We start from the raw sequence: 26,700 nt of genomic DNA, 5'->3' as shown, positions 1-26,700 counted from the left end.
GAATGTAGGTTGAGAAACAGCAGATAAGAAATATGGAGCTGAATCACAACCACAATGTTTGTTTGTCTGAAAAATATTTCAGTCTTCAGGAATAGAAGTTGATGAATCAAGTTTTCATCTTGAATTCTAAAACAACAAATAAATGCATTTAACAGGAAAAGAAATGCAGCAGAAATCTTTTCAGTTTGAATGTAAAATATTTTTTGTTTTCAGATTCAGATCTTTCTTTAAATTCCACTTTTTTCATATAAACTAATTTCTATTGTAAAATAAGATCAGCTGACAGTCAGACAAACTTATGTTTTAGAATTGATTTTAGGATTTTACTGTTGACTTTTAAAGCCCTCCATGGTCATTCACCCTCCTATTTATCAGACCTTTCACATCCGTATGAAACAGAGCTTTTATGGTCAAAGCCTCTAAACTCTGGAATGAGCTGCCTGAGATCAGGTCAACAGAGTCAGTTTCCTCTTTTATATCCCTTCTTAAAACATCCTTTTATTATTATTATTATTATTATTATTAATATAAATATTATTATTATTATTATTATTTACAATAATTGCAGCAGAAATGAATTAAAACACAAATTTTATTCCCTCTGATCTCCTGGTTAAGTCAATTTTATTTATGAAGCACATTTAAAAACAATCTCAGATGAAGTGCTGTAACAAAGTAAAGTAGATAAAATACCTAAGCCATCACTAAAATGAAATTAAATAAACAGATATATCTGAAAATACAAAATACATAAATAAATAATATAAAAATTACATTAAAATGACACAAAACACATAAGAACATGAATATAATAAAACTCAATTAGAATTTTTAAGCTGTAGGAAAAGCCAGTGAGAAAATGTGTGTTTTTAATAATGATTTAAAATGCTCAACGCTCTGCGCTGATCTCATGTTAAAAGGCAGAATGTTTCCAGAGTCTGGGAGCAGCGACAGAAACAGCTCGGTCACCTCTGCCTCTTAACCTGCTTCTAGGAACTTTTAAGAGCAGCTGGTTAGTTGATCTCAGTGCTCTGACAGGACTGTGAATGATTATAAGCTCTGATAAATAAGGTGGTGCTGTGACTTTTAAAACAAGTAATAAAATCTTGAACTGGATCCTGTACTGTACGGGAAGCCAGTGAAGTGAAGCAGCACCGGAGTGATATGCTCACGTCGTTTTCTCCATGTAAGAAGACGAACCGCTGAGTTCTGAACAATTTGTAAACGACGGCGCAACGACTGATCAATCCCAAAATAGAGAGAGTTACAATAATGTAGACGGCAGGTGGTAAAAACATGAATAACTCTCTTTGAATGGGAAATAAGATTTTACCCCTGCTCAAGAGCCGTGAATGAAAGAAGCTAGATTTGAACACAGAGATAATTTGTTTAGATTGTCTGATTCTGCTTTTATAGCACAGGATAATAGTCATAAGTAGAAAATGATTCAGTTAAATTCAGTTTAACTTTATTTGTATACCACCAATTCACAACAAGGTCGTCTCAGAGCACTTTGCTTACAAATTAATTTGAGCCATTTCATAATAAATAACAGCCTAGTTAAAGAAAACCAACAGTTTGCATCAAATCTTGACTTCGATTAAATCAAATGGAGAGACCATCATGTCGCTGTCATGATCCTGTGTTTCCTGTTCTTGTGTTTCTTTTGAGATCTTCTGTTTGGTGAGTCTTCATTTCCTTTAGTTCACTGCTTTGGTAAAGTCCTGGTTTTGTGTTGATACAACTGGTGTATCCTCACTTATAGCTCCTGCTGGAGCCTCCTTTCTCCTCCATCATTAAAGGCAGGACAGAGGAGAGAGGAGACAAGGAGGCTGAAATGAGGTAAAATGAGCCTCACGTCTCCTTTTCTGCTTGTCCCACACCTGTGTTAGGTTAGTGGTTACCTGGCCCAGTATTTCTAGAAGCAGCTTTCATTCCTTCATTGTCAGATCCTTGTTTATCTCTATGATGCTGTGATTTGTAGCGAGTGCTGACTGAAACGTGTGAAATAACACAACTTATCACTGCTGTTGGTCGTTTTCACTCCCAGTCATTTGAATAAAAGGAAGTATGAAAGAAGTCATTGTAGTTCCCAGGTTTCCTGAAAGCAGCATTATAGGGGGAGTCCCTTCATCCTCCTCTGTTATTCTGTCACTCAGGATTCAACACCTCTGTCAGATGACGTCCTACAGCTCAGATCAGAGACAAAAAGTTTAAAAGTGAAAATAAAATCTGAATCAAAAAACAGAAAAAAAATCTAAAATATGAAAACAAGAATTTAACAGTTAAGATTTAAAGTAAAACATGTTTATAAAAATATCTCAAACTGAAATTAGCTGAAATGAAGTTTTGCTGCATTTGTTTTTATTTTAAACTCAGTTTTTTCAAAGATCCAAACTTGACTTTTAGTTTGAGTTTCTATGTAAAGAAACATTGTGACCCAGTTCATCTCCATCCAGAAACAGCTTTGATCACCAACCTCTGGACTGATGTGCTAATTAGTCCAGTGTTTTGGTTTCATTAACAGGCCGTTTACACCAAGCTGACAATCTGCTGTCGCTCACATCTGCAGTGTTTGGAAACATGTGTTTCAGTGTGTGTGTCCTGTCACCATTATCAGACTCTGGAGTCTTTTTTTCATCCAGTTCAAGCCGGTAGAATCAGAAGTCATGTCTGTCGGTGAGAGAACTCACTCTGATTGAAAGTCACTACGTCTTTATTGAAGCTGCAGCATGTTGTCATTAATATTAATGAGAACTCTTCTTCTCTGCTTCTGTTGACTGTTTTAAACCTGCATCCTGTTGGCTTCATCTCACAGCTTTTATTCTTTATTCAGATTGGAGAACTGCGGTTTGTCAGAGATCAGCTGTGCTTCACTGACCTCAGCTCTGAAGTCCAACCCATCCCATCTGATAGAACTGGACCTGAGCGACAACAACATGACGTCTGCTGTTAAAGATCTTTGTGGATTTCTGGAGAGTCCACACTGCAGACTGGAGACTCTGAGGTCAGACACCATGTTTTTATTTGTTTATTGAGATTAATACCATGTAAAAGTTGTTCTGGTCTTCAATGTAAAGTCTGGTTTTCTCTTCAGTGGTTTAGTTCATGAAATGATGATTTATTAAATAAAAGTAAAAGACTTTGATTGTGTCCAGACCAGAAACAAATATATAATCACTGACTGATGCTTCTAGACGTTGAACATTAGTGAATATCTATGGATGAAATAATGATCAAGTAATAATTAATCAGCTGATATGAAGCAACTCTCCACCATCACTGATAGAAAATGAAAGCATCTTTGACTTGATTAGAAAACACTTTTCATCCCAGCAGCAGTTATCTTCACTCACATGGCATTAATAACGACATATTACACCCAAAAACCTCATCACACTAATAATTTAACAGAAATCATTCTCAGTTGATTTTTATTTCATTAAATGATCTCTGTTACACAAGGTCAGTTCAGACTGAAACAGATATTCCTGTTAAGTGGATTTAGTAAAATACAAAGAAGAATTTATCTGAAGAAAAATAACATGATTGATAAAATGAAATAAAGTTAAGCTATGACCTAACTTGTTGCTAGGTAACAGTGTATGGAAGGAAGTTGCGAGTGTGTGAGCAGCTTTCCATCAGGTGAGAAATGTGTGAAAATGTGGAGCAGAGTCAGTGTTTCATAGCTCTGCAGCCAAAGAGAAGCTGAGAAGGTGAACTGCTACGACCCTGTGCAGGTGAATCCAAACACAGACACAAAGGATGATTACTGAACAGCCATGAAGGAGAGAGGCAGGGATGCTCCATCACTGGAGATAAATGCTGTTCTGTTTACCTGCTGTGTTGTTTCTTCTGCTTAGTTATTCACAGCACAGAGTTGGTGTGAAGAGCTTGTGTGTGAATGTAGGTTGAGAAACAGCAGATAAGAAATATGGATCTGAATCACAACCACAATGTTTTGTTTGTCTGAAAAATATTTCAGTCTTCAGGAATAGAAGTTGATCAATAAATTTAATCTTGAACTTCTAAAAGAACAAATAAATGCATTTAAACAGGAAAAGGAAATGCAGCAGAAATCTTTTCAGTTTGAATGGTAAAATGTTTTTTGTTTTCAGATTCAGATCTTTCTTTAAATTCCATTTTTTCATATAAACTAATTTCTATTGTAAAATAAGATCAGCTGACAGTCAGACCAAACTTATGTTTTTAGAATTGATTTTAGGGATTTTACTGTTGACTTTAAAGCCCTCCATGGTCATTCACCCTCCTATTTATCAGACCTTTCACATCCATATGAAACAGAGCTTTTGTGGTCAAAGCCTCTAAACTCTGGAATGAGCTGCCTGAGATCAGGTCAACAGAGTCAGTTTCCTCTTTTATATCTTTCTTAAAACATCCTTTTATTATTATTATTATTATTGTTATTAAACATTATTATTATTTTTGTTGTTTTTGTTGATTTTTTTTAAATTATTATTATTATTATTATTATTATTAATATAAATATTATTATTATTATTATTATTTACAATAATTGCAGCAGAAAATGAATTAAAACACAAATTTTATTCCCTCTGATCTCCTGTTAAGTCAATTTCATTTATGAAGCACATTTAAAAACAATCTCAGATGAAGTGCTGTACAAAGCAAAGTAGATAAAATACCTAAGCCATCCACTAAAATGAAATTAAATAAACAGATATATCTGAAAATACAAAATACATAAATAATAATATAAAAATTACATTAAAATGACACAAAAACACATAAGAACATGATACAATAAACCTCAATTAGAATGTTAAGCTGTAGAAAAGCCAGTGAGAAAATGTGTGTTTTTAATAATGATTTTAAAATGCTCAACGCTCTGCACTGATCTCATGTTAAAAGGCAGAATGTTCCAGAGTCTGGGAGCACGACAGAACAGCTCGGTCACCTCTGCCTCTTAACCTGCTTCTAGGAACTTTTAAGAGCAGCTGGTTAGTTGATCTCAGTGCTCTGACAGGACTGGTGAATGATTATAAGCTCTGATAAATAAGGTGGTGCTGTGACTTTAAAAAACAAGTAAAAAAAATCTTGAACTGGATCCTGTACTGTACGGGAAGCCAGTGAAGTGAAGCAGCACCGGAGTGATATGCTCACGTCGTTTTCCCTCCATGTCAGAAGACGAGCCGCTGAGTTCTGAACAATTTGTAAACGACGGATCAACGACTGATCAATCCCAAAATAGAGAGAGTTACAATAATGTAGACGGCAGGTGATAAAAACATGAATAACTCTTTTTGAATAGGACATAAGATTTTACCCTGCTCAAGAGCCGTGAATGAAAGAAGCTAGATTGACCACAGAGATATTTGTTTAGATTGTCTGATTCTTCTTTTATAGCACAGGATAATAGTCATAATCAGGAAAATGATTCAGTTAAATTCAGTTTAGCTTTATTTGTATACCATCAATTCACAACAAGGTCGTCTCAGAGCACTTTGCTTACAAATTAATTTGAGCCATTTCATAATAAATAACAGCCTAGTTAAGGAAAAACAACAGTTTGCATCAAATCTTGACTTCGATTAAATCAAATGAAGAGACCAACATGTCGCTGTCATGATCTGTGTTTCCTGTTCTTGTGTTTTCTTTTGAGATCTTTTGTTTGGTGAGTCTTCATTTCCTTTAGTTCACTGCTTTGGTAAAGTCCTGGTTTTGTGTTGATACACTGGTGTATCCTCACTTATAGCTCCTGCTGGACCTCCTTTCTCCTCCATCATTAAAGGCAGGACAGAGGAGAGAGGAGACAAGGAGGCTGAAATGAGGTAAAATGAGCTCCCAGGTCTCCTTTTCTGCTTGTCCCACACCTGTGTTAGGTTAGTGGTTACCTGGCCCAGTATTTCTAGAAGCAGCTTTCATTCCTTCATTGCTCAGATCCTTGTTTATCTTCTATGATGTTGTTATTTGTAGCGAGTTCTGACTGAAACATGTGAAATAACACAACTTTATCACTGCTGTTGGTCGTTTTCACTCCCAGTCATTTGAATAAAGGAAGGAATGAAGAAGTCATTGTATTTCCCAGGTTTCCTGAAGGCAGCATTACAGGGGGAGTCCCTTCTCCTCCTCTGTTATTCTGTCACTCAGGATTCAACACCCTCTGTCAGATGACGTCCTACAGCTCAGATCAGAGACAAAGTTTAAAGTGAAAATAGAAATCTAAATCTGAAAATAGAAAATCTGAAAGTGAAAGAAAAACAATCTAAAATATGAAAACAAGAATTTGACAATATAGATTTAACGTAAAACATGTTTTAAAAATATCTCAAACTGAAATAGCTGAAATGAAGTTTGCTGCATTTGTTTTTAATTTAAACTCATTTTTTCAAAGATGCAAACTTGACTTTTAGTTTGAGTTTCTATGTAAAGAAACATTGTGACTCAGTTCATCTCCATCCAGAAACAGCTTTGATCACCAACATCTGGACTGATGTGCTAATTAGTCCAGTGTTTGGTTTCATTAACAGGCCGTTTACACCAGGATGACAATCTGCTGTCGCTCACATCTGCGTGTTTGGAAACATGTGTTTTTAGTGTGTGTGTCCTGTCACCATTATCAGACTCTGGAGTCTTTTTCATCCAGTTCAGCCGGTAGAATCAGAGTCATGTCTGTCGGTGAGAGAACTCACTCTGATTGAAGTCATACGTCTTTATTGAAGCTGCAGCATGTGTCATTAATATTAATGAGAACTCTTCTTCTCTGCTTTCTGTTTGACTGTTTTTAACCTGCATCCTGTTGGCTTCAGCTCACAGCTTTTATTCTTTATTTAGGTTTGCAGTACTGCAGGTTGTCAGAGATCAGTTTGGCTTTTCTGGTGTCAGCTCTGAGGTCCAACCCATCCCATCTGACAGAACTGGACCTGAGATACAACACCTGCTGGAATCAGATGTGAAGGAGCTGCTTGATCTGGTGGAGAATCCAAACAATAGACTGAAAACTTTGAGGTAATTGTTACTGACTGTTGCTGTAATTTTATTAACAACTACACCCAATTTATCCTCATCAAATTATTTTTGTTGATTAAACTGAATAAAAACACATGAAACAACTGTAATGTTTGTCACAATTTTCATTGTAGTGAAAACATCTGTTTACATTTCAGGTTACATAGTTTTCTAAATCGTACATTTTTTATTTATTAATTTAGATTTGAGAGCCTCAGTTTGTCAGAGATCAGCTGTGAGTCCCTGGCCTCAGCTCTGAAGAAAGACCCCACAGACCTGACAGAACTGGACTGAGTTACAAAACACTTAAGGATTCTGATGTGAAGCAGCTCTGTGTTTTTCTGGAGAATCCAAACTGCAGACTGGAGACTCTGAGGTCAGACACATTTACTTGTGTGCTTTGATTAATATCACGTGAAAAGTTGTATTGAACTAAACTGTAGACGTAAGGCTGATGTTATACTGAACCACATAGTGTCCCCCACGGGGCATGGTGGAGGGTTGTGTGTGGGGTGATTGTGTGGTGGTGAGCGCTTGTGGGTGCGGCACGGGGGAGGGTGTGAGTGTGGGGTTATATGGGATGCAGGTTGAAGTAGAGGGGGAGTGGGGGGAGGGGGCCGATAGCACCCTGGTTCCCGGGGTGTGCGGCTGGAACATCGGGGTGTGTGCTGGCCTACGCCGGGTGGCTGTCTGGGGGGGCCTGGTCCCTCCTGGGCATGTTGCGGGCCCTCCTGCCTTTGGGGGGTGGGGCGTGCCGCCTCTGGGGCTCCTGGGGCCCTGGGCCCCTTCGCTTGGGCTGCCCGGGCTGGGGCCGGTCCCTGGCGGGGCCGGCGGCTGCTGATCTTGGCCCACTGGGGCCTGTGCCCCCGGACCGTGGGGGGCTCTTGCTGGGGCTCTCCCTCTGCCGCCCTTCGGGTGGGGCTGGAGTTGTCTTTGTGGTGGGTGTGGCATGGTTGGTGCTCCGGGTCTGCTGCTGAGGGCCCGGCCCAGGCCCTGGTCTGCCTCTGGCCTCCGTGGAGGCGAGGGTCGCATTTGCATGATCTCGCTCACTCACTCTTCATCACTGATCACTCCTTGTTTCTCATGCTCTGCATGCTGACACAGTCACTGAGTTGTCTAGTGGGTCTTTAATATAAGCGATAATTATTAAAAAAAAAAAAAATTGTATTTTTTCCTGTGAGTTAGTATCTGTTGCTGTTATGTCTTTTTGATTTGATTTGGTTTTATTTAAAAAACTCTTAATGACTGGCAAGCCCTGTGTTTTTTTTTTTTTTGTTTTTTTTTTCTGTGTGTGTGTGTTCTGCTTTTGTAAAGTTTGTAGGAAATTTTCTGGTGTGTTCATGTACAGGTGTAACAGTTTGTTGTCTGGTGATGGTGTGGACTAAAGGGTCGTTTTCCTTCTGTCTGTGATCTTTTTGTCTCCTTTCTTCTTTCCCTTTTGCTCTTTCTTTGCTATTTCCATCTTTTTCTGTCCCCTCCGTCAGGTCCAGCAAGATTACATAGATTCCGTGATTCAAAGTAAATAAATAAATAATGAATCAGATTATCAAGAGGAGCCGTCACCCCATAGGCCTCCCCTTGGCAGAGCAAATTTGTTCAGCACGATACAGCAACCAGATTATCATTTTGCTTGCTATGATGCTGGACAGGACCAAAAAAAAAAAAAAAAAAAAAAGGATATATTTTCTTCTTCAGTTAATTAATCCATTTACAGTTTAGCTCAACCTAAAATTTTATATTATCATTAACAAAACATTGAGTCTTTCAGCCAGTATTAACATTTTGATCAGTTAGTGAGCGAATATTTCCCCACTACTGTCTAATAATTGATTAGTTAGATGACAATAAAATAATAACATAGTTATATGTGTTAGCTTTGTTGTGTACAGCACTTTGGTTGACAGTGTTGTTTTTAAAGTTTTCTACAAATGAAGTGGATTGGAGAAAGCAGTTTTCAGCAGAGTAGCAGTACTTTTTTATTCTTCTGTAGTTTTCATACTTTTATGAAACAAAAGCTTTATCATCTAGAATATAAAGAATAAAAACCCTCATCACATTCTCATCTTCTCATCAGTTCTCTGTGGTCAGCTGATATGAATTTTGACTCTCAGTAGAATAAGTGAGAAGACAAGTTTAATCCTCCTGACAACATGAGTTCTGTCTGATTAGTGAGCTACACTGGATCAGGATAAAGGAGCTTCCTGTAACATCTCAGCTGTGTGGTGTGGTACCAGGATCAGGGAGCTGCTTCTGAGCCAGCAACAGATAGTTTACAGCATAAAGGGTCAGGCAGGTTCATATAACCAATGTCACCAGTGTCACTTAGCTGATTCTTCTACACTGACTGCTGGTAATTATTTTCCATAACAGATTCCACCTTCAGCTTAACTTGATTCAGATTATTTAAATAGTTTGCACTGTGTGGTCATAATCTACTTGTGTCCATTCAGCAACAGCTTGTTATCATTTCATTCTTGCTTTGTTCAGCCTTCGGTGTAGAGGACCAGGAGGGTCTTTGAAATAGCAAAAACTACGGAGCCCCTCTGGTGACATGTTCAAAAAATAAATAAACTGTGGCCACGAAATGAATACAACGTGCGCACGTTATACTAATTCGTGGCCACGAATTAGTATAACGTGCGCACGTTATACTAATTCGCGGCCCCGAATTAGTATAACGTGCGCACGTTATACTAATTCGTGGCCACGAAATAATAACATAAATACGCTCCTTGAGAGCGCATCCTCTATTTGGTGAAAGATATAGGCAGAGAGCGGCTACACGATGGACCGGGACAGTATGATAGAGATTTTTTTTAGGCTAGGAATGAGCTTCTAACGAGGGTGCGCTCAATCACCAAACGTCCAGGAATTATTAAAGCAATAAGCCCCGAGAAGCCGTGGGTTACAGGGATTTTACAACGGCGGAGGGGTGTGCTAAGGCCCGACGCGAAGCGGAGGAGATGGAGATGCCCCTCCATCTTGCTGGTCCATTCAAGGGGCTTATAGCTTTTATAAAACGGTTACCCTTCATATTGCTTATAAAATATAAATTTAATTAAAGAAACACACACATACACAAAATTGTCTGGATCATTGATGTAACGGTTCAGCCCCGCACGTAGTCCGACATAACTGCTAAAACCGTAGAGTTCACCTTTTCCGTTTTTTACACTCGCATAAAACTGACGGAGAATCACATTAAAATCTGTTTTTGATTGACTGAAAGTCAATTGTCTGTTTCTTTTCCGCACCACCAGCTCTGAAAGCAACGAACAGACCACATTGTCTGTTTTACCGTTGCTTTTTCATTTCTCGACTTCTCCAAATAGTCAATATCCTCTTCAGTGATGTCAGCGTGTCTCCTATCTTCTTTTTCTCCCTTGTCCATTTCCTCAACCACTCATCAAGGCTCAGGCCATCCAGCAAATCGAAATTTACCACAAAGTCTGACATTTCTTTTCTTTTTTAGCAATTGTAAAAACAATTTACAACGGAACAGGTAAGTTGCGCTCAGAGCTATTGGTTGCTAGGCAACGCTACGCCCGTTGACACTGGCGCAGGAATATTTTGTGATGAGGTCTTACCGGGTCTATGTGTGGGTTACACTCAATTTATCACGGCATGGAACGCTGCTCAGCCAATCACAATTAAGGATGAGAAACACCCGTTTTAGAAATCATTAATAAGGTCTTCGTGGCCATGAGTTACTATTGCGTGCGCACGTTTTAACTATTTCGCGGACACAGTATAGTAATTCGTGGCCACGAATTAGTATAACGTGCGCACGTTATACTAATTCGTGGCCGCGAATTAGGTATAACGTGCGCACGAAATACTAATTCGCGGCCACGAATTAGTATAACGTGCGCACGTTATACTAATTCGGGGCCACGAATTAGTATAACTTGCGCACGTTGTATTCATTTCGTGGCCACAGTTTATTTATTTTTTGACCATGTCACCAGAGGGGCTCCGTACAAAACAGTGCTTTGATGATGAGTAATTAATTGTGAAATAAAAATAAATATTGCTAATAGTTACATCCGGTGACGTCATCACACTGAATGGCAGCATAAAATAGTATCTCCAGCAAGGGGGGTTTGCGCAAGATGGCGACCGGTGCAGACATGTGAGCGCGATGCTCTGATACATTAATGAGTATCTGATTAAGATTTGAAGAGGCCAACGTATTAAGCAGCTGTTTAAACAGCTCAACGCCCACCAAACAAGATAGAAAACTTTTTAAGAACTCCTTGAAGACTCCAACGATTGGATATTAGTCTCCGACACGTGAGACAACGAGCTAGCTTAAGTAGCTAACATCAACACTACACACGTGAGTCGAAATGTCTAAGAGAGACGCAAAAAAGATCCCAAAAGAAAGTTTAGTGATGGATATGGATCCAGAAGAGGGCTTCCTCGGCTTATGTACCCCTCTTCCCGTGACTCCAAGCAAAAGCCCAAACCCGAAGAAACTGTGCGGAGAAAAAAGGAGATGGACACGGTTTCTAACGCTGATATCCTCCAAGCCATATGTGAGTTAAAGCAGAGTTTCTCCATCTTTGAGCAGAAGTTGCAACAAAACACTACAGACATTAAAGAAGTAAAAGAAGTGATGAAAGGACTCAGCTTTCAAACTAAAGAAACAGAGGAAAAAGTGATAAAACTGGATAAAAGGGTGGACGAACTGAAAGAAAAAACCGAAGAAGGGGAAAGATACAGCAGAAGATGGAATTTGCGGCTCATCAACCTCCCAGAAAAGGAAACCGAAGATGTGAGGCAAGAAGTTTTCAAAATATTGAGCCAAATTACGCCAGATGAAAAAAACAAGCTGGGTTTCCTGGTCGATATGGTGCACAGAGTAGGACGCCCGAGGGAAGACAACAAACCGCGTCCAGTGATCATCCAGTTCAACATGCGGACCTTCAGGACCAAGATCTGGAGAGAGTCGCGCAACGCCGACATCCTGAAGAGGATGAACCTCCGAATGGCCGAAGACCTAACCCGCTCCGAGAAAGAATGCAGAAACAAACTGTGGCCTTTGGTGGAACAAGCACGCAAGGAGGGAAAAAAAACCAGATGGCAAGGGCCGACGGTCTTCATCGACGGAGTGAAATTCACAGCGTAAGAATCAAGTGCTGCAGACTATGATACTTAAGGTTAAATATGAAAAATAATAAAAAAAAAAAAATAATAATAAATAATAAAGAAGGTGCACTACAAGCACTGTTAGGGTCTCAAACAGTTTCATCTCATGTACTTGATACTCATAATGTTCAGAGTAATTTCTAACCTTCCTTTAAAGTAGAGAGCTTCCATAAGCTCTTTTCTTGTGGTTTTCTCGTTATTGTTGTTCTTAGTCAGGCGGCATCTAGTTTTGTTTTTTTTTACCTTTCCATGGCAGCTAATAATTTCATCAACCTTAAAATTCTCTCTCTCAATGTCAATGGTATACGAAATATAGCCAAAAGAAAGGCAATCTTTCTGTTTTGTAGAAGATCTAACGCTGATATTTTCTTTTTACAAGAGACACATTCCTGTGAAGATGACCGTAAATTCTGGAAAAGTCAATGGGGTGACCAACTTTATTTAAGTCATGCTTCTAACAATTCTGCTGGAGTAGCAATTCTGTTTAATAAATTTAAAGGAGATATTTTAGAAACTCACTCATCGGAAGAAGGTAGATGGATAATTTTAGTGCTGAAGGTAAACAATATCATTTTGATAGTAAATAACAATTATGGTCATAATAATAATGCTCTAGCAAAACATATGTTTGTCCAACTGACTGTAAACCTCATCAAGCTCAAAGAGAAATATAAAGAGGCTCATTTAATTATCGGTGGAGACCTAAATGATACAGCTGATGATTTAATGGACAGATTGCCAGCAAGAATGCCCTCTAGTTCAAGATTTAATGTAATTTCATATTTAAGTGAGCATCTTAATGTTATAGATGCATGGCGTTATATTCATCCTTATCAAAAAGAATACACATGGAGTAATGCTAGTGGCTCCTTACAATCTCGAATAGATGTGTGGTTAATATCCTCTTATGCTACGCAATATGTCTCTGACATAACACATACTTATGCCCCCTTCTCAGATCACAAAATGATAGTTATTTCCTTTATTAATCCTTTAGAAAAAAAAGCAACACTACGTGGTTATTGGAAATTAAACTGTAACTTACTGAAAAATGAAGCCTTTTGTAACTCTGTCAAAGCACTTGCTGGGAATATCTTCAATGGGAAAGAATTAAGCAATATACAAAAATGGGAATTCTTTAAATTTAAAATAAGAGAATCAGCCATTAGACACAGTAAAGAAATGAAGAAACGTAGCAATCTTGAAGAAACTGGAATCATGAAAGAATTAAATATCCTAGTAAATAAAGGTTCCCTTACTCTAGAGGAAGAAACTAAACTGATAAAATTGAAAGATGATTTAGATAAACTATATACTAATATGACTAAAGGAGCTTTTATTCGCTCTAGAGCTAAATGGTTAGAGGAAGGTGAGAAAAATACTAGCTATTTTTTTGCCTTGGAGAAAAGGAACTATAAGAAGAATAATATCACTTCTCTAAAAATAGATAACTCTGTAACCTCTAACCCAATTGAACTAGCTAACCACACTTTTCAGTTTTATTCTGATCTATACAGTTCTAAGTATAATTCAATAAAAAGTGAAGAATTCATTAATAATGTTAAAAGATTTACTCCCCAGATATCTAACAAATTTAAATTGGATTGCGAAAAAATTATCTCTAAAGCTGAAATTCTTGAAGCTGTACACAAAATGAAAAAAGGTAAATCTCCAGGAATAGATGGGTTACCGGTTGAATTTTACCAGTACTTTTGGGATATAATTGAAACCCCCCTGTTTGAGATGTTAAAAGAATGTATAAATACTGAAGAAATGACCACAACCATGAAACAAGGCATAATAACCTTGCTCCCCAAGCCAGACAAAGACCACCTTCTACTGGATAACTGGAGACCAATAACATTGCTCAATGTTGACTATAAAATACTCTCACTAATTTTCGCCAGGCGTCTAAGAAAAGGTTTAAATGAAATCATAAATGAAACTCAAAACGGATTTATGAATGACCGCCATATAAGCTGTAACATTAGATTCATCCTTGATTTAATAGATTACTCCGAATATGTTCATTCAGATGCTTTAATGGTATTTTTGGACTTCTATAAGGCATTCGATAGTGTAGAACATCAATTTTTATTTCAATCTCTCCAAACCTTTGGCTTCGGGGAAAACTTTGTAGCATATATTAGAATGCTCTACAAAGACATCAATAGTTGTGTAATGTTATCCCCAAATACTACCAAAAGATTTCCAATCCGTAGATCTGTTCGTCAAGGCTGCCCCTGCTCTCCTTTTCTCTTTCTTATAGTTGCCGAATTACTCTCAATACAAATTCGACAGAGCAATGCCTTTAGAGGTTTAAGGATATTTGACAGAGAGGTGAGGATAACTCAACTGGCAGATGACACAGTGTTGTTTTTGGAAAACAAACATCAAATAGAGACAACACTTAGGTTAATAGACACCTTCTCTATTGCATCAGGATTGAGACTCAACTTAACAAAATGTGAAATCCTGTGTCTCTACAATACAAATGAAACAATGATTTGTAAAATACCAGTTAAAAAATGTGTGAAGTATCTAGGAATTCATATTTCAAAAAATCTTACTGAACGTCAAGAAAAAAATTTTAAGCCTAAACTACAAAAAACCAAAAATATATTTAATATGTGGCTTCAAAGAGATTTGTCCCTGTTTGGAAGAGTTCTTCTAAGCAAGGCTGAAGGTATCTCCAGATTTGTATATCCTACTCTCTCTTTATATGTTCAACAATCCATCTGTAAAGAAATAAACAGCACCCTGATTAATTTCATCTGGAAAAACAGATGTCATTATCTAAAAAAAGAAATCTTGGCAGCACCAAGATGTGATGGCGGCATGGAGTTGTTGGACTATATGGATATGAACCACACTTTCAAGACAAAATGGATAAAGGAATACTTGAAAAACCCAGACTCTCTTTGGTACTTTATACCTCAAGAACATTTTTGATAGAGTTTGGTGGGGTGAACTTTCTCCTAAACTGCGATTATGATATTCAAAGTTACCATTAAAATTATCCAAATTTCACCAACAAGCTATGTCAGCAGCCAAATTATGCTTTAATCAGAATTTCATCTCCGCACAAGACCATTATCGGGAACAACGAATTCATAACTTAGAGGAAACAATCACTATTTCTGAAACATTGGATTGACAAAGGAATAATCTACCTAAATGATTTACAAATAATGATGATGGTGAAATTTTTAGTTTATGAAGAGTTTCTGAGATCTAAAGCTTTCCGGTTACTTATAAAGGAATTTCAAGACAGTGATTAAAGCTATTCCCAGTGGCATTCTCCAATTAATGAAGGGGCATATGAAAAGCAAGAAACAGAAAGGGATGAATTCACCTCCTTATCAATGGCCGAAACTTACGAGTCATCATTGCAATAATAAACATATAAGAAAGTCCTATTTCTCAGGAAAAGAAAAATTACACCCAGAGGAAAATTTATATGGTCCTCCTCTTTCTCTGATATTAACTGGAAAGCACTTGGCTCCTTCCACATAAATTGCTATCTCTAACAACATAAAAGAACTCCAATTCAAGATTATACATAACATCTATCCTACCACATCTTTTCTAACAAGGTTTATTAACACTGATGTGAAATGTGTGATTTGTAATGGTGAAGTAAAACAATTATGCATCTGTTTTATGAATGTTATTTTTCAAAGTTATTATGGAAAAAAATTGAAACTTACATTGCATCACTTTGCAACATATCTATTAAGTCTTACAGACAAGACATACTTTTACTCTATAACAACAAGGATAAAAAAAATACAACACTTTACTAACTTAATCTGTCTATTGCAAAATTCCACATACATAAAACGAAATTTTCCAAAGTCGAACCTTTCTTTTCTGTATTTAAAAATGATTTCCAAAGCTACATTGAATGCTTAAAAAATTGACAACAAAAAATGTATACACACAGTTAACATAATCCAAGAATTTATTGGAGAATTGTAATAGTTAGTAGGCTCCTTCTCCTTTAAGTTATTTGTATTACTTTAAGTTTATTGCCATTTGCTATGTATTTCAGTTATATATGCACTTTCTTTGTAACATTCTGCTCTGATTACTTAATGATTTATTTATGTCACATCTCTTATATATATTACCTTTATTTTAAGATAGCATGTTCAATTTACAATATCTTTAATAACTATGATTGTATATTGAAAGAATTCAATAAAGAATTTGAAAAGAAAAAAAAAAAAAAAAAAAAAAAAAAATAGTATCTCCAGCAATAGAAACATATTCTTGCATCGTTAATCGTTCAAGTAAAGCTTTTTTATAAAAAGCTATTTTTAGAAAAATAGCGAGGCAAAAATGGGAAAAAAGGAGGGACAAAAGAAAATGGTAACTACAGAGCCTAATAACGAAGAGAACACCGAGAAATTCCCTGAGCACAAAAATGACGAGGAGGCTAACACCTAGCCACATACTGCTAGCCTAGCCAAACTTTTGGAAGAGATAAGAGACTTTCGTAGAAATAGCGTAGATGGAAATGTAAATGGATGACGAAGAAGACCACATTCAAAATATGGAACAGGTGGTAAACAAGATTCAAGATACAAACTCAACAAGAAAACAAACTGCTTGGCCAACAAGGAATAACGCTATGGGATGATATAAGGATATATGGAATTTCTGAAGGAGCAGAGGGTCGTTTATGACAGTGTTTGTGGAGAAAATTTTACGGGAAACTTTGGAGATACCCCATACCACTGAACTTGGTATGGAGAGACCGCATCGAGCGTGACAAGCCGAGATCAATAATAATAAAGTTTCTCTGCTACACAGTTAAAGAGGATGTTCTGTGTAAAGCATTGAGAATATGAAGGTGTTTATTAAAGAGAGAAGGATCTACTTCGACCAGGATTACCCTCGGCAATCTTGCAAAAGCGGAGAAATACTCCAGGGTGAAGCGGGTACTAAAGCAGCAGACTATCCGTTTCCAGACCTACTTACCTGCTAAACTACGAGTATTCTGTGAGGACGAGACAAGGGTGTACGAGACAACGATGGAAGACATGAAGGACAGAGGACTCCCCATAACCGTAGTTACCCAGAGGGAGAGTCTTGCTGAGCAGCTGTCATCCACTACCTGGGAAACGGTGAAGAGACCAAGAGAATGGGAGAGGAGCGAGGAAGGAGTGTCAAAGAAGAGTTGTGTACTTTCAGAAGATAAGTTTCATCCTTTGCAGGCAACCCAACCCCCCCCCCCCCCCCCCCCCCCCCCCCCTTTCTTTTTTTCTCTCCTTTTCTAAAAATGATAAATATATAATTTTATAGTTCTATTAACTTCCCAAATAACTTGTGAATAAATATAAGGAAGTGATAAAGAGCTTTTGCCTTATCTGTTGAACGGACAGAGAGCAGTGTTGTTATGTTGGATGCTGCAGTGGGGGCTCTCAACCCATAGATAGAAGAAAGTTTCTCCCACAGCTAGATGTTACCTCTAGCTCAGCTCAGGGTTATGAAGAGATCCCAGCTTTATTTTTGTGGAAATTTAATTCTAGTTTACTTAATGATTCTCAGTTTAAAGATCAAATTAGAAGAGGAATACATTTTTATTTAGAATTCAGTGATATTGGCACTGTTTCACCCCCCGACCTATATAATACCTTAAAAGTCGTACAAGAGGGAAAATTATAGCATTTGCATCACATAAAAAATGAGAGAAAGAAAAGAAGGACATGCACAATAAACTAGAAGAATTAGAATGACAACACAAGTTAGGGTTAGAGGAAAATATACTAGACAATATCAAAAGAATTAGGAAAGAAATTAGAAATTTGACCACGCAGGAAATTAAGAAAAATTTAATGTTCTTGAATCAAAAGAATTAAATCACTAAAAATATTGGTTTGGAAATTAAAAAGAAATAGTCAGAAAATACAATTTATAGGATTAGACATCCAAAAACTAAACTAATAAAATGAGCAAAATGAAGAGACGTTTTCTGTGAGGAAATTTAGAAAGAAGAAGAAGAACCAACGTTTCGCTTTGTCTGTCAAAACCCATGCAGATGGCAGAAAATCATGATTTTTGGATGGGAAAACTGCTTTCAAAAGACAACAAGAAAATTTATTTATTTATTTATTAATAATGAGGGTTTAATTTAGGCAAGACAGCAAAGGTAAGACATAGTTTTCTGACGTTTACAAATGTGAAGCATACATCAGGCCTGCCTTCTTCTGCCTCTGTTTTGGTGAATCTTGGTCCATGAGTGAGATGAAACCTTCCAGCTGTGGGAATCTTGTGAGATGTGAGCTTTCAGTAGAGGAGTCGTTTGTTTGTGTTCATGCGTTGGTTGGAGCCATTTTTTCCGGACTTTGTGTACCTGCTCTTTAATTATAGTTGTCTTTACTGTGTTTGTTGGTGATAGAAATGGTAGCTAGATTCTGGACTTTCTGTGAATAGACCACACATGTTTACAGTTACCATCTACAGACCTGACGTTATAGACTGGAATCAAGATGTTAACCCTTTAACTCCCTGTAGCAGAGTCTGCAGGTTCGAGGTGTTAAGCTAAACAGTCCAAAGCTAAGAATGAATGGTTAGAGAAATTATAGGCAGAGAACCTGATAATGAAGCAGTGAAGGTGCATGGATGGGAAGTTATTGTGCATATTGTGAATATTTCTCTCTCCTCCCATCTAGAAGCTGTGAGATTCTAATCCTGCTTCTGTTCTGTTCACACCTGATGCTGATATTCATCACATATTAGTTCCTTCTGTGTTTAGATGGAAGCAGCTTCACAGCTTTAAATTCATCCTGCTGACTTTTACCTTTTAGTTAGTAAATCCTGAACAGTTCATCCTTCTTTCTCATAAATATTTGATTTTATATATATTAAGAAATACTTCAACTGTTTGCTGTTTAAAGAGAAAAACTGCTGCTAAAACTGTTTATGTGTTTGGTCTTTTTCTTTAGTAGGTATAATTTCATTACTTCAGATAAACCCTAGTGGAGCTAAAAGGACTTGGGAACAAGTACAAAAACATACTTCTGAATACATATTTCTTCTGAAAACATAAAAAACATGTTGTCATGTTTCTTTAGAAAGCATTCATTTCTTTCATCTGTTTGTGAGTCTTCATTTCCTTTAGTTCACTGCTTTAGTAAAGTCCTGGTTTTGTGTTGATACACACTTATAGCTCCTCACTAGTCTGATTGCTGATTGATTATTTGATTGCTCGTCTTCTCGCTTGTGTTTGACTGTTTTAAACCTGCATCCTGTTGGCTTCAGCTCACAGTTTTATTCTTTATTCAGATTGAAGAACTGCAGTTTGTCAGAGATCAGCTGTGCTTCACTGACCTCAGCTCTGAAAGTCCAACCCCATCCCATCTGATAGAGACTTGACTGAGCTACAACAACATGACAGTCTCTGCTGTTAACGATCTTTGTGGATTTCTGGAGAGTCCACACTGCGACTGGAGACTCTGTAGGTCAGACACCATGTTTATTTGGTTATTGAGATTAATACCATGTAAAAGTTGTTCTGGTCTTCAACGTAAAGTCTGTTTTCTTCTTCAGTGGTTTAGTTCATGAAATGATTTATTAAATAAAAGCAAAAGACTTTGATTCTGTCAGGACAGAAACAAATATTTAATCACTGACTGATGCTTCTAAGACGTTGAGCATTAGTGAATATCTATGGGATGAAATAATGATCAGGTAATAATTATCAGCTGATATGAAGCAACTCTCCACCATCACTGATAGAAATGAAGGCAACTTAGACGTGATTAGAAAACACTTTTCATTTATTCACAGCACAGAGTTGGTGTAAGAGCTTGTGTGTGAATTAGGTTGGAGAAACAGCAGATAGAAATATGGAGCTGAATCACAACCACAATGTTTTGTTTGTCTGAAAAAATATTTCAGTCTCAGGAATAGAAGTTGATGAATCAAGTTTTCATCTTGAATTCTAAAACAACAATAAATGCATTTAACAGGGAAAAAGAATGCAGCAGAAATCTTGTTCAGTTTGAATGTAAAATATTTTTTGTTTTCAGATTCAGATCTTTCTTTAAAATTGCCACTTTTTTCATATAAACTAATTTCTATTGGTAAAATAAGATCAGCTGACAGTCAGACAAACTTATGTTTTAGAATTGATTTTAGGATTTTAACTGTTGACTTTTAAAAGAGCCTCCATGTCATTCACCCTCCTATTTATCAGACCTTTCACATCCGTATGAAACAGAGCTTTTATGTCAAAGCCTCTAAACTCTGAATGAGCTTGCCTGAGATCAGGTCAACAGAGTCAGTTTCCTCTTTTATATCCCTTCTTAAAACATCCTTTTATTATTATTAGTATTATTATTATTAGATATAAATATTATTATTATTATTATTATTTACAATAATTGCAGCAGAAATGAATTAAAACACAATTTTATTCCCTCTGATCTCCTGGTTAAGTCAATTTTATTTATGAAGCACAATTTAAAAACAATCTCAGATGAAGTGCTGTACAAAGTAAAGTAGATAAAATACCTAAGCCATCACTAAAATGAAATTAAATAAACAGATATATCTGAAAATACAAATACATAAATAAATAATATAAAAATTACATTAAAGATGACACAAAACACATAAGAACATGAATATATAAAACTCAATTAGAATTTTTAAGCTGTAGGAAAAGCCAGTGAGAAAATGTGTGTTTTTAATAATGATTTAAAATGCTCAACGCTCTGCGCTGATCTCATGTTAAAAGGCAGAATGTTTCCAGAGTCTGGGAGCAGCGACAGAAACAGCTCGTTCACCTCTGCCTCTTAACCTGCATTCTAGGAACTTTTAAAGAGCAGCTGGTTAGTTGATCTCAGTGCTCTGACAGGACTGTAGAATGATTATAAGCTTCTGATAATAAGGTGGTGCTGTGACTTTTAAAACAAGTAATAAAATCTGAACTGGATCCTGTTACTGTAACGGGAAGCCAGTTGAAGTGAAGCAGCACCGGAGTGATATGCTCACGTCGTTTTCTCCATGGTAAGAAGACGAACCGCTGAGTTCTGAACAATTTGTAACGACGGCGCAACGACTGATCAATCCAAAAATAGGAGAGAGTTACAATAATGTAGACGGCAGGTGGTAAAAAACATGAATAACTCTCTTTGAATGGGAAATAAGATTTACCCTGCTCAGAGCCGTGAATGAAAGAAGCTAGATTTGAACACAGAGGATAATTTGTTTAGATTGTCTGATTCTGCTTTTATAGCACAGGATAATAGTCATAAGTAGAAAAATGATTCAGTTAAATTCAGTTTAAATTTATTTGTATACCACCAATTTCACACAAGGGTCGTCTCAGAGCAGCTTTGCTTACAAATTAATTTGAGCCATTTCATATAAAATAACAGCCTAGTTAAGAAAACCAACGTTTGCATCAAATCTTGACTTCGATTAAATCAAATGGAGAGACCATCATGTCGATGTCATGATCTGTGTTTCCTGTTCTTGTGTTTTACTTTTGAGATCGTCTGTTGGTGAGTCTTCATTTCATTTAGTTCACTGCTTTGGTAAAGTCTGGTTTTGTGTTGATACACTGGTGTATCCTCACTTATAGCTCCTGCTGGAGCCTCCTTTCTCCTCCATCATTAAAGGCAGGACAGAGGAGAGAGGAGACAAGGAGGCTGAAATGAGGTAAATGAGCCTCAGTCTCCTTTTCTGCTTGTCCCACACCTGTGTTAGGTTAGTGGTTACCTGGCCCAGTATTTCTAGAAGCAGCTTTCATTCCTTCATTGTCAGATCCTTGTTTATCTCTATGATGCTGTGATTTGTAGCGAGTGCTGACTGAAACGTGTGAAATAACACAACTTTATCACTGCTGTTGGTCGTTTTCACTCCCAGTCATTTGAATAAAGGAAGTATGAAAGAATCATTGTAGTTCCCAGGTTTCCTGAAAGCAGCATTATAGGGGGAGTCCCTTCATCCTCCTCTGTTATTCTGTCACTCAGGATTCAACACCTCTGTCAGAGTGACGTCCTACAGCTCAGATCAGAGACAAAAGTTTAAAGGGAAATAAAAAATCTGAAGCAAAAACAGAAAAAAAATCTAAAATATGAAAACAGAAATTTAACAGTTTAAGATTTAAAGTAAACATGTTTATAAAAATATCTCCAACTGAAATTAGCTGAAATGAAGTTTTGCTGCTTTGTTTTTTATTTTAAACTCAGTTTTTCAAAGATCCAAACTTGACTTTTAGTTGAGTTTCTATGTAAAGAAACATTGGTGACCCAGTTCATCTCCATCCAGAAACAGGGCTTTGATCACCAACATCTGGACGTGATGTGCTATTAGTCCAGTTGTTTGGTTTCATTAACAGCCGTTTACACCAAGCTGACAATCTGCTGTCCTCACATCTGCAGTGTTGGAAACATGTGTTTCAGTGTGTGTGTCCTGTCACCATTATCAGACTCGAGGAGTCTTTTTTCATCCAGTTTCAGCCGGTAGAATCAGAGTCATGTCTGTCGGTGAGAAGAACTCACTCTGATTGAAGTCACTACGTCTTTATTGAAGCTGCAGCATGTTGTCATTAATATTATGAGAACTCTTCTTCTCTGCTTACTGTTTGACTGTTTTAACCTGCATCCTGTTGGCTTCATCTCACAGCTTTTATTCTTTATTCAGATTGGAGAACTGCGGTTTGTCAGAGATCAGCTGTGGGCTTCACTGACCTCAGCTCTGAAGTCCAACCCATCCCATCTGATAGAACTGGACCTGAGCGACAACAACATGACGTCTGCTGTTAAAGATCTTTGTGGATTCTGGGAGAGTCCACACTGCAGACTGGAGACTCTGAGGTCGAGACACCATGTTTTATTTGTTTATTGAGATTATACCATGTAAAAGTTGTTCTGGTCTTCATGTAAAGTCTGGTTTTCTTCTTCAGTGGTTTAGTTCATGAAATGATGATTTATTAAAATAAAAAGTAAAAGACTTTGATTGTGTCAGACAGAAACAAATATATAATCACTGACTGATGCTTCTAGACGTTGAACATTAGGTGAATATCTATGGATGAAATAATGATCAAGTAATAATTAATCAGCTGATATGAAGCAACTCTCCACCATCACTGATAGAATGAAGCATCTTTGACTTGATTAGAAAACACTTTTCATCCCAGCAGCAGTTATCGTCACTCACATGCATTAATAACGACATATTACCCCAAAAACCTCATCACCTAATAATTTTAACAGAACTACATTCTCAGTTGAATTTTTATTTCATTAAAATGATCTCTGTTACACAGGTCAGTTCAGACTGAACAGATATTCCTGTTAGTGGATTTAATAAAATACAAGAGATATTTATCTGAAGAAAAATAACATGATTGATAAAATGAATAAAGTTAAGCTATGACCTAACTTGTTGCTAGTAACAGTGTATGGAAGGAAGTTGCGAGTGTGTGAGCAGCTTTCCATCAGGTGAGAAATGTTGAAAAATGTGGAGCAGAGTCAGTGTTTCATAGCTCTGCATGCCAAAGAGAAGCTGAGAAGGTGAACTGCTACGACCCTGTGCAGGTGATCCAAACACAGACACAAAGGATGATTACTGAACAGGCCATGAAGGAGAGAGGCAGGGATGCTCCATCACTGGAGATAAATGCTGTTCTGTTTACCTGCTGTGTTTTGTTTCTTCTGCTTTATTATTACACAGCACAGAGTTGGTGTGAAGAGCTTGTGTGTGAATGTAGTTGAGAAACAGCAGATAAGAAATATGGATCTGAATCACAACCACAATGTTTGTTTTGTCTGAAAAATATTTCAGTCTTCAGGAATAGAAGTTGATCAATAAAATTTAATCTTGAACTTCTAAAAGAACAAATAAATGCATTTAACAGGAAAAGAAATGCAGCAGAAATCTTTTCAGTTTGAATGTAAAATGTTTTTTGTTTTCAGATTCAGATCTTTCTTTAAATTTCCATTTTTCATATAAACTAATTTCTATTGTAAAATAAGATCAGCTGACAGTCAGACAAACTTATGTTTTAGAATTGATTTTAAAGGATTTTAACTGTTGAATTTTAAAGCCTCCATGGTCATTCACCCTCCTATTTATCAGACCTTTCACATCCATATGAAACAGAGCTTTTGTGGTCAAAGCTCTAAACTCTGAATGAGCTGCCTGAGATCAGGTCAACAGAGTCAGTTTCCTCTTTTATATCTCTTCTTAAAAACATCCTTTTATTATTATATTATTATTGTTATTAAACATTATTATTATTTTTGTTGTTTTTGTTGATTTTTTTAAATTATTATTATTATTATTATTATTAGTAATATAAATATTATTATTATTATTATTATTTACAATAATTGCAGGCAGAAATGAATTAAAACACAAATTTTATTCCCTCTGATCTCCTGGTTAAGTCAATTTCATTTATGAAGCCACATTTAAAAACAATCTCAGATGAAGTTGCTGTACAAAGCAAAGTAGATAAAATACCTAAGCCATCACTAAAATGAAATTAAATAAACAGATATATCTGAAAATACAAAATACATAAATAAATAATATAAAAATTACATTAAAATGACACAAAACACATAAGAACATGAATACAATAAAACTCAATTAGAATGTTTAAGCTGTAGGGAAAAGCCAGTGAGAAAATGTGTGTTTTTAATAATGATTTAAAATGCTCAACGGCTCTGCACTGATCTCATGTTAAAAGGCAGAATGTTCCAGAGTCTGGGAGCAGCGACAGAAACAGCTCGGTCACCTCTGGCCTCTTAACCTGCTTCTAGGAACTTTAAGAGCAGCTGGTTAGTTGATCTCAGTGCTCTGACAGGACTGTGAATGATTATAAGCTCTGATAAATAAGGTGTGCTGTGACTTTAAAAACAAGTAAAAAAATCTTGAACTGGATCCTGTACTGTACGGGAAGCCAGTGAAGTGAAGCAGCACCGGAGTGATATGCTCACGTCGTTTTCTCCATGTCAGAAGACGAGCCGCTGAGTTCTGAAACAATTTGTAACGGCCGGATAAACGACTGATCAATCCCAAAATAGAGAGAGTTACAATAATGTAGACGGCAGGTGATAAAAACATGAATAACTCTTTTTGAATAGGACATAAGATTTTACCCTGCTCAAGAGCCGTGAATGAAAGAAGCTAGATTTGACCACAGAGATAATTTGTTTAGATTGTCTGATTCTTCTTTTATAGCACAGGATAATAGTCATAATCAGAAAATGATTCAGTTAAATTCAGTTTAGACTTTGATTTGTATACCATCATTCACAACAAGGTCGTCTCAGAGCACTTTGCTTACAAATTAATTTGAGCCATTTCATAATAAATAACAGCCTAGTTAAGGAAAAACAACAGTTTGCATCAAAATCTTGACTTCGATTAAATCAAATGAAGAGACCAACATGTCGCTGTCATGATCTGTGTTTCCTGTTCTTGTGTTTTCTTTGAGATCTTTTGTTTGGTGAGTCTTCATTTCCTTTAGTTCACTGCTTTGGTAAAGTCTGGTTTTTGTGTTGATACACTGGTGTATCCTCACTTATTAGCTCCTGCTGGAGACCTCCTTTCTCCTCCATCATTAAAGGCAGGACAGAGGAGAGAGGAGACAAGGAGGCTGAAATGAGGTAAAATGAGGCCTCAGGTCTCCTTTTCTGCTTGTCCCACACCTGTGTTAGGTTAGTGGTTACCTGGCCCAGTATTTCTAGAAGCAGCTTTCATTCCTTCATTGTCAGATCCTTGTTTATCTCTATGATGTTGTTATTTGTAGCGAGTTCTGACTGAAAACATGTGAAATAACACAACTTTATCACTGCTGTTGGTCGTTTTCACTCCCAGTCATTTGAATAAAGGAAGGATGAAAGAAGTCATTGTATTTCCCAGGTTTCCTGAAGGCAGCATTACAGGGGGAGTCCCTTCATCCTCCTCTGTTATTCTGTCACTCAGGATTCAACACCTCTGTCAGATGACGTCCTACAGCTCAGATCAGAGACAAAAGTTTAAAGTGAAAATAGAAATCTAAATCTGAAAATAGAAAATCTGAAAGTGAAAGAAAAAAAGTCTAAAATATGAAAACAAGAATTTGGACAATTAAGATTTAAAGTAAAACATGTTTTTAAAAATATCTCAAACTGAAAATTAGCTGAAAATGAAGTTTTGCTGGCATTTGTTTTAATTTAAACTCAGTTTTTTCAAAGATGCAAACTTGACTTTTAGTTTGAGTTTCTATGTAAAGAAACATTGTGACTCAGTTCATCTCCATCCAGAAACAGCTTTGATCACCAACATCTGGACTGATGTGCTAATTAGTCCAGTGTTTGGTTTCATTAACAGGCCGTTTACACCAGGATGACAATCTGCTGTCGCTCACATCTGCAGTGTTGGAAACATGTGTTTTAGTGTGTGTGTCCTGTCACCATTATCAGACTCTGGAGTCTTTTTTCATCCAGTTCAGCCGGTAGAATCAGAGTCATGTCTGTCGGTGAGAGAACTCACTCTGATTGAAGTCACTACGTCTTTATTGAAGCTGCAGCATGTTGTCATTAA

The 26,700-nt window shown here is 36.8% G+C and overlaps 1 protein-coding gene and 1 long non-coding RNA gene across 3 annotated transcripts in view; one reads left to right on the top strand and one right to left on the bottom strand.

Moving 5' to 3' along the window:
* LOC121628724 (NACHT, LRR and PYD domains-containing protein 12-like) overlaps positions 1 to 26,700 on the top strand; it is a 2,607,341-nt gene that overhangs the window by 1,746,198 nt on the left and 834,443 nt on the right. The window contains exons 9-11 of one of the 2 annotated variants that reach the window (XR_006008221.1): positions 6,825 to 6,990; positions 7,194 to 7,366; positions 19,435 to 19,498. The exons of the other annotated variant lie outside the window; for it this stretch is intronic. The gene's annotated coding sequence lies outside the window, so the exon portion shown is untranslated. Of the gene's footprint in view, positions 1 to 6,824; positions 6,991 to 7,193; positions 7,367 to 19,434; positions 19,499 to 26,700 lie in introns of those variants that run through there. 2 annotated transcript variants of the gene reach the window in all.
* On the bottom strand, positions 8,034 to 9,609 carry LOC121628789. The gene is made up of 3 exons (XR_006008264.1): positions 9,522 to 9,609; positions 9,368 to 9,373; positions 8,034 to 8,043 (listed from the first exon to the last, which is right to left on the bottom strand). It is a non-coding gene; the product is annotated as an uncharacterized LOC121628789 (long non-coding RNA).

This window comes from Melanotaenia boesemani, chromosome 18 (genome assembly GCF_017639745.1).
Source record: "Melanotaenia boesemani isolate fMelBoe1 chromosome 18, fMelBoe1.pri, whole genome shotgun sequence".
In the NCBI taxonomy this organism is placed as follows: Eukaryota; Metazoa; Chordata; class Actinopteri; order Atheriniformes; family Melanotaeniidae; genus Melanotaenia; species Melanotaenia boesemani.
The sequence above is the reverse complement of the archived record's forward strand: the minus strand, read 5'-3'. Positions and strand labels throughout refer to the sequence as shown.